Raw genomic sequence first — 8,105 nt, 5'->3', positions numbered from 1 at the left:
GCATTGAATTTACAGCACTAATATTTTACTTTAAAAACAACATCTAAATTAATTCATGCCGTTCCTCTATTTGTAATTTAATAGTCTATAGCACATGTGTCAACTCAGCGCCCGCGGCCAGATGTGGCCCGCCATGTCATTTTATGTGGCCCGCGAGCGCTTAAAAGTTTTGAGTGTCTAAAATAAATACCAAAATAAATAATTAGCGTGCTTTGACCAAAAACTACATTCCCCACAATGCCTTTCGACTACGCTAGTCGCGGCAGTATCCAGCCAACCATACCAACCGTAACGGTCTATGATGCCAACGAGTGGAACTGAGATATAAATAATGATCCCAATGGTCCAGAAAGAGAAAAAGTTGATGCAGAGGAAGACTGTTTCAGAAAGATGGGAAGGCTAAACTGTTTGTGCTTCAGGAGAAAGACGTATGTTTTTTGGTTATGTGGCGGTGTCGGTTGTCAAAGAGTGACAATCTGCGTCCGGCATTTTGACACCAAAACACTAAGTAACGCTAAAGCTAGCCTTCAAGAAAAGCAACAATTGCCAAGAATTAAAAGGAAAACTTCGGTCGCAGCAGAGTTTGTTCAAGAAATCCACAGCAAACGAGGCAGCGGTGAAAGCTAGCGTCATTGTGGCTGAAGAAATCGCCACGCTTCCAAGTCTTTTCAGAGGGAGCGTTTTGAAGCAGTGCATGCTGAAGGTCTGTGACAGTGTGTCCCGACCAGTTACAGACTTTAAAAATGTCAGTTTATCAAGAAACACCATCGCCGACGAGTGAAGGAACTAGCAGAAAATTACAACACAGCTGCCGAGGACACGCAGCTACACGGCTTTTTCATTAGACTGTTGATGAAAGCACAGTAACACGGACACAGCGCAGTTATCAATTTTATTAAGCGTAAAGTCGGACCTCTCTATCACTGAGGAGCTGTTGGATGTGGCAGCAATGCATGGACCACGACGGGACAGGACATTTTTGATGCGGTGGAAGTCCGTAAGTAAAAATCCATGCAGTGGGAAACTTGGGTAGGATTAACTACAGCACGGTGCACCGGCAATGTGTGAGAAAAGTGGCTTGGTGGACTAGAAGGGGAAAATGCAAAAAATGAACTGTTCCACACGCCTCTGATAACGTACATTGCATTATCCATCAAGAAGCTTGTGTGGGAAGGTGCTGGGGATGGAGGCATTGTGACCACAGTCATGAAAACAGTGAACTTCATTCGGGCGCAGTGGGCCTGAATCACCGTCAGTTCAGCAGTTTTTGCTAGAGATGGCTCGAGCACGGGGATGTTGCTGTCCTCACAGAAGTGCGGTGGCTGAGTAGGAGCAAGTCCTCAAGCGATTTTTTGAGCTCAGGGAAGACATTGCTCTTTTTTGCGAGAGTAAAGGTAAACTCATGTCGAACTATCGATCCAAAGTGGATGTTGACTTTGCTGCTGTTGTGTGACATAACCGACCATCTCGCCCAGCTGAATCAGAAGCTGCAGGGACGCAAAACAAGTCATCCCGCCGATGTCCGACACGATCACGGCTTTCCAGAGTTAAATTGGACTTATGGATGTGGCAAGTGAAAAGGACACCTTGTACACTTCCTCGTTTGTCAGAGCATGTCATCCTCATTTCCCAAGACTTTTTCATGTTCTCAGTTGGCTACCACAACTGAGCTGGTTAAAGACTGAGTTTGATCGGCGCTTCTCGGACTTCAAGCACAACAGTCTGCTTTGACATCTTTGCCAATCCTTCACCACCGATGTCTGCACTGCACCCCAACACCTTCAGATGGAGCTAATTGAGCTTCAAAGACAACAGTGGCCTGAAAGCAAAGTTCCGGATGTTGCAATCCGGACTTTTAAACTGTCTGCTGCCCCCTGGTTTGTTGCCACAACTTCGACTTCATGTGCTGTGTTCTGTCCATGTTTGGGAGCACCTATCTGTGGAACAGTTTTTTTCCATATGATCTGAACAAAAACAAGCACAGATCACGCCTCACGGATGACAACCTCATGCTGTTCTACGCATTGCCTCAGCACAGGACCTAAAACAGACATTGACACACTGGCAACGGGAAAACGGTGTCAGAGATCTGGTCAGAAAACAAATGAAAATGTAATTTTAACAACAAAAAGAACAGTTAAACTGTGTGCAAATTAATGATTGTGATTGCATTTTGTTTTGTGTTTCTCATTTTCAGAACAGATCAATCAATAGTAAGATATAATCGACTTGGTGTTGTTCAAGGACAGGCAGCATCTCCTCATCAAAAAACTAACAAAAAAACCTTGACCATATAGTTGTGACGAGTCAACCTTTTATTTTGGTATTTTAGTTGAACATATTATTTATGTGTAGCTGCTGTTGTAATTATTAATGTTTCAGGTCTTATGGTGTATGCAGACAAATTGTGTCATCATTACCATCAGTTGGATGCCAGCTGTGTGCGCCTTTTTTTGTAAAATGCTACATGTGTCACTACATTTCTTTGCAGCTCAGTTTTATGTTAGTTTTCTTATCACTTGGACGTTGATCCATATTAATGGAGTTATGTGGGTTTTCTAAGCTGACAAAAATTTAAAAGGATTTATGTTAGAAGCAACAAGCAAACATATGTTTTTCTAGCAACTGTAATTGTCACTGAATAAGTTATAATAATAATGAGTTATTTAACATTAAGGAGTAGTTACTTTTATTTTACATTACATTCGATTCTATTTGTTACATTTATAAGTTAATTCTGGCCTTTGAGGACAGCCAGTATGCTGATGTGCCCTTGGTGAAAATGAGTTTGACACCCCTGGTCTATAGGTTCACAAATCACGTACTCCATTATAAAGAAACTATATTCCAAATATGAAATACAATCGCAGCAATCAAGCCTGAATGGAATCAATAAGATCTTTGGCAAACAGATTACATTCTGTCAGTTTATATGGCCTGCCTTTCTAAACAAAAATACATAGGCAACAGCCCAAGGAATGGATAAAGGTTTGTCTGCTCTTAAAGACACAGTGAATGAAAATACATTTCCTTGTTCTATATCCTGTGTCCCTGTGCGTAATTGTCCATTATCTCTTATTACATGCTAAAATATCATCAAAAACATTTACAAATGATCATTTTATACGTATCTCTTGTCTCTTTCCGTAGGGTAAACAGAAAATCAAAATATTTATAATTATATCTTCTGTTTCAATTTGTCGGGGCTCTCCTCATTAAGGTTAGCTTCTCCTATCCTGTTCCTGTCTTGATACAGTTATGAAGTTTCATTGTAATGCCAACAACAACATCCAGCCAATGAACAGACCCACAGATCATGTACAATAACCTTTCCCACATTGACCCATCTCAGCGGAGGTCTGTCACATGCTCAATACATTGCATGTGCACTACACTCTGGGGCAATTTCTTCCAAATATGATTGCAGAGATTGAAAGCTTTTGATTAAAAGTGTATTTCTTAAGCTAATGCTCGCAGAGGACCATCAAGGAAATTAATTGTCCTCACTTGAGAAAAAAAAAATCTGATCTGATATCGTTTGGGTTTTCTGACCCAAACGATATACAGATTTAACATCTCAATAGAAAACATGGAATGGATGGTCACTGGGCCCTAATGTCATTGGGAATGCAATTTTTGATGGATTTCCTAAGTCTGTCTCACCGAAAGAACAAGATTGATCAAAATCTTAATGAGTCAGTTTCAGAAGTGGATTTGGCTTTGGCTTTATGGATATGGAGCCAAACAACCATGTATGTTGACCTTATAAATGGAATAAGTTTCTCTATTTGAAAAACAGTCGGCCCTGACGGGACTGTGTTGCACTGGTACAAAGGCTTTAGAGTGGGAATAAACAACAACATAAATTGTGCCAATACACACTAGTGCACACATAAACCACTGGTACCAAAACTAAATGCACCCCCTCTCAAAATCATATTTTGTGTCCACCCAGAGAGCTGATTTCATGGATCAGAATACGGTCACTTAGCTGTCTGTTCTGCCGTCGCTGCCTTTCATTTGGTAAATTGATATATCCTTTAACACACATTGTATGGCAACTAAGTACTTGTGTTGAAATGTGAGGCCAGTTTTATAAGCAAAAACATTTTTACCTCACTGTATGTTTGCTGTAAGAAATAATTGGTTATGCACTTCCATTCTGTTCTGTTTCCTATTATCTGAAAACTGTGTACAGCAAGGTTTTCTTTGTTTGAGTAAAAGTGATTGCAAAATTTATTGCCACTTTATTTTAGATGGTTTTGTGAAGAAAAAAAAACTCTTTGCAGCCCTGGTCACAGTACCAATTAATGTTTCCATCGATACTTTCCAAATGTTGTTAAACAGCCCATAGAAATGGTGTTATTGGATACACAATTGTTGAGATAATGAAGTCATTGTTCATTTATAGAGATTATGCGTTATCCTATAAAATGTATGTCTTACGATTTCGACTGTATATCCCCTCCCCTTCGCACCAGTTGAGTAATACTTGAAATCACCCTTCCACCTGCTTAATTACATACATTACAATCTGAACTGAGAACACAAATTTCCCACATGCACTCAGCATGGTGTGAAGTCCAGACTGCCAAAGCCTGCTGCTGGCACAGTCAGTGTCATAAGTAAGTCCAAGCTGAGGTGGAGCTCACCCAACCTCTTCAAACAAGATGAAGATAGCCTCAGATGTGAGTTACAAACACATTGCTGAAATAAAACCAGGACAGTACAATTAACAAAATCTGTGAGGAACATACAAGATTTAGATAAACAGGGAAAATAACATGTTCAAGCCACAAGTATTATCAAGTGCGGAATATGGGCTATGGCAATTCTCATTCCATCAGCCATTACGTTCATTCAGCAAAGAAGGTAGTACATTCAACAAAACACACTCAAAAACACTCTCAGTGCTATTACTTATATCAACCTGGTTAGCTCCAGAAAACAGGGCACTAATATCAGTATGGCAAGATAAGCTAATGCTGTCATCAAAGCGTGCTCATACAAAGCCTCGTCACATTTATTGTTTGATCACATTCAACTTACGTTGTGCATGTCACTATGCTCTTTTTAAGATTAGCTGAGGGTGAAAAGGTAAATTGTTGATAAATGCTTTGACAATCTGACTGGTCCAATGAATGGAATGTGCACTATGAAATACATTTAATGAAACTTAAAAAGCTGAGTCTACCTTTATACAAACATTTTATGTATTTTACATTTTGCCCTTACATAATCGTCCTACCATGACGACCTGAAATGTCAAGGCAATATGGTTCAGACCCTCGTTCCACTGGTTATTTGTAAATGTCATGGTTGAGTCTAAAATAAGGTAACACCTAACCTATTGTGTATTGGCACAACTCTTGCATCACTGCAGATCCACCAGTGCCAACATACGTATATTGCAGCAAGTTGGTGCCCTAAGTGTTAGCCCACAATAACAGCAACACTTTCCAAATCTCTCCGTCTGGAACTATACAAAAATTGCCAGAAAATGCTACATAATGCACAATGTGATCACTGTCATGCAACCCAACAGTAATGGCACTGGCTGTGTAATATCTGTACGTAAGCATTAGATTTTATTCTAACATACCCAGGTCTGTGACCCTGATGACCTAATAGCTCCAAACCAACCCTTATTCTGTCAAGTCCCTGTTTTATTCAGTATTAAAGGTATAGGCAGTTTTTTGATATATAATGGAACGTCCGGACATTCAAATCCGTGCAACTGAGGTGCTACAAAGCTTAATTTCTCTCTTCATTCTCAGCATGGATATGTTCAGAAGATTGTGTGTCTGAGGACTTAACCGCCCAGTACACCAGGTTAAGATAATCACCTCTGATGAAGAGTCATCATGTTTTTTTGTATCTCTTGTCCTCCTGGCTACTAGCACACTGCAGGAGGCGGGTCGGTTCGCGGTCCTGGAAGTTGTATCATGTGGACGTGCCGACAGTTTTGTTGTATTACCTACAATTCCTCGTGGGGGGGCGGGAGAAACTATGAAACTATAGCAACAACAAAGCATTATAAATCTAAAGTCATTATTTGTCAGAGTTAATTCTGGAAAACAGGGACCCTGTAACATAAATGTACCAACACTACAACCTACCTGACCCCTCATAAGGGCAGAGGATCCATGCAAAAGCAGACCTCTCAGTCGGTCAGCTGCTATCAAACATCCTTTTCGAGTAGCAAGCTTTAAAATCAACAGTTATCTGGAAAAACCATGCGGGGTAGGTATGCTTTGGCTACCGATGGTTTCTTAGAGAAAAGAAACTAGAACTTTTTTCTGCGTTTTGATATTTTAAAAAAGGTTATAGCCCAATACCGTTCAATCTAGGGAGCAGTGGATTACCAACCGACAGCTAACAATCAGTGGATTAGAAGCTTTGCAAGATCCCTCGTATACTTTATATGAATTTTAATCCATCTCAAGTGCCTTCAGATCTAAGCAGCAGCAGCTTTGTTTCTGGTAGTCCATGAAATTCTACGTTAGCTAACATTAGCGAAGAGCCAAACCAGAATGGAAAGCTATTAAACTGATTCGGGATAAGAGATTCCAATTTACTTGTATGTATGTATTTGGGACCAGAGGGTGTGTTTGTTATAGTAAAATGGTTAAAACACCAGCTTGTTTCAACCCAGGTGTGTATAAAAAAGCAAAAACAACAAAAAAAACAAGCCTAAACACAGAAAATTTCCAGGAGCACTATGTTACTGTATGAAAATATTTAAACATTGACATTATTAATAGTAGTGTGAAAATGATAAATTTCTTAATGTAGCCAAAAACAAAATGATCTAGGCGTATACGTATGTCTAACATTGATGCCAACCGTGTATTTATGCAAACCACACAGAAAAGGCCCTGGCCGGAGAGGGGATCAAACCAGTCTTATTAAGATGGACTTGTCCTAGCAACACATTCCCAATGGTAAAATAATGGATGCTGGTGAGGTGCCTTGGCGTTGTTATTGACGCTAAAGTCGCCATTAGCGTCCATATCTAAACACGCTTGATCCAAACGAGCCTTGATCGGGGACTATTAGGCGTCATTTGGACGCAGTTAGTTACGGAAAAGGATCGTGTGGGCTTAGATACCAGGTACGTTTCTGTGGGGGACATCAGGACAAGAACGGGACAGTGGGTTTAGGACACGAAGAAAGTGGGACAGTTGGGTTTAGGAAAAAGAAGAAAGTGACAGTGGGGTTTTAGGAAAAGAAGAAAGTGACAGTTGGGTTTAGGAAAAAAGACATGCGAGACATAAACTGGGCTTCGGGGACAGGCCTGTGTTGCTGGAACCCATGCACACCAAACCAGCGTCCCTACGGGAATTTATACAAGTCATCTTAAACAAACGAAGAGCTAATGTGTTCACACACCACACGCTTTTTGTTGTGGTCTGCTGTTTCCCCAACCACTTGTTGTGTGTCTCCCCTTTTCTCACTATGTGTTGTATGTTTGCCGTAGGGGGAAGTAACAGGAGATTCGAGGAGTGGCTTCCACAGCATTCCCGTCTTACCAGCTGTTCCCCATAATCATCATCCCACCGACCTCATAAAACCGGTGCTGACCGTATTCTCAGCGCCAGATAGTTACATGCATATGTGGTAATAGGACAACAGTTCGTATTCACTCGTGTTTACTTTACCAGGGTCTAGTACTACATTGTCTGTTTTCCTCGCCGATCCGTCGTGTCCGTCGGTGCTGCCTGCCATCCTCTCAACACATACCCCAGTCCGCGTCTGTGGTCGTAGGCCTATCCTCCGCATTCCCATTAAACCACCCTGAGCTGTACCCTGTCTTCGGGGTATCTGTATCTCGTGGTTCTGTCTTACTGAAAGTAACACTTTTAGTTGTTGTATATGACACTGACACCCACTAAAAGCTGAAGTATGTACAAGAGAGGGACGTTGGTATCTGTGGTTTAGCTAGCGGCTAACATCAGCTAGCTTCAGGGGGAGTAGAAAGGGACGTTGGATTCTGTGGTTTAGCTAGCGGTTAGTAAACGCATTATTATCGATCTGTGATATCTTCGGAGTCTGGGTTTATTTCTACACGTCTATGGTCGGAGTGCTAGCTTGGGGAGTTTGTC

The sequence above is a fragment of the Etheostoma spectabile genome, chromosome 9 (assembly GCF_008692095.1).
Source record: "Etheostoma spectabile isolate EspeVRDwgs_2016 chromosome 9, UIUC_Espe_1.0, whole genome shotgun sequence".
Classification (NCBI taxonomy): Eukaryota; Metazoa; Chordata; class Actinopteri; order Perciformes; family Percidae; genus Etheostoma; species Etheostoma spectabile.
The sequence above is the reverse complement of the archived record's forward strand: the minus strand, read 5'-3'. Positions refer to the sequence as shown.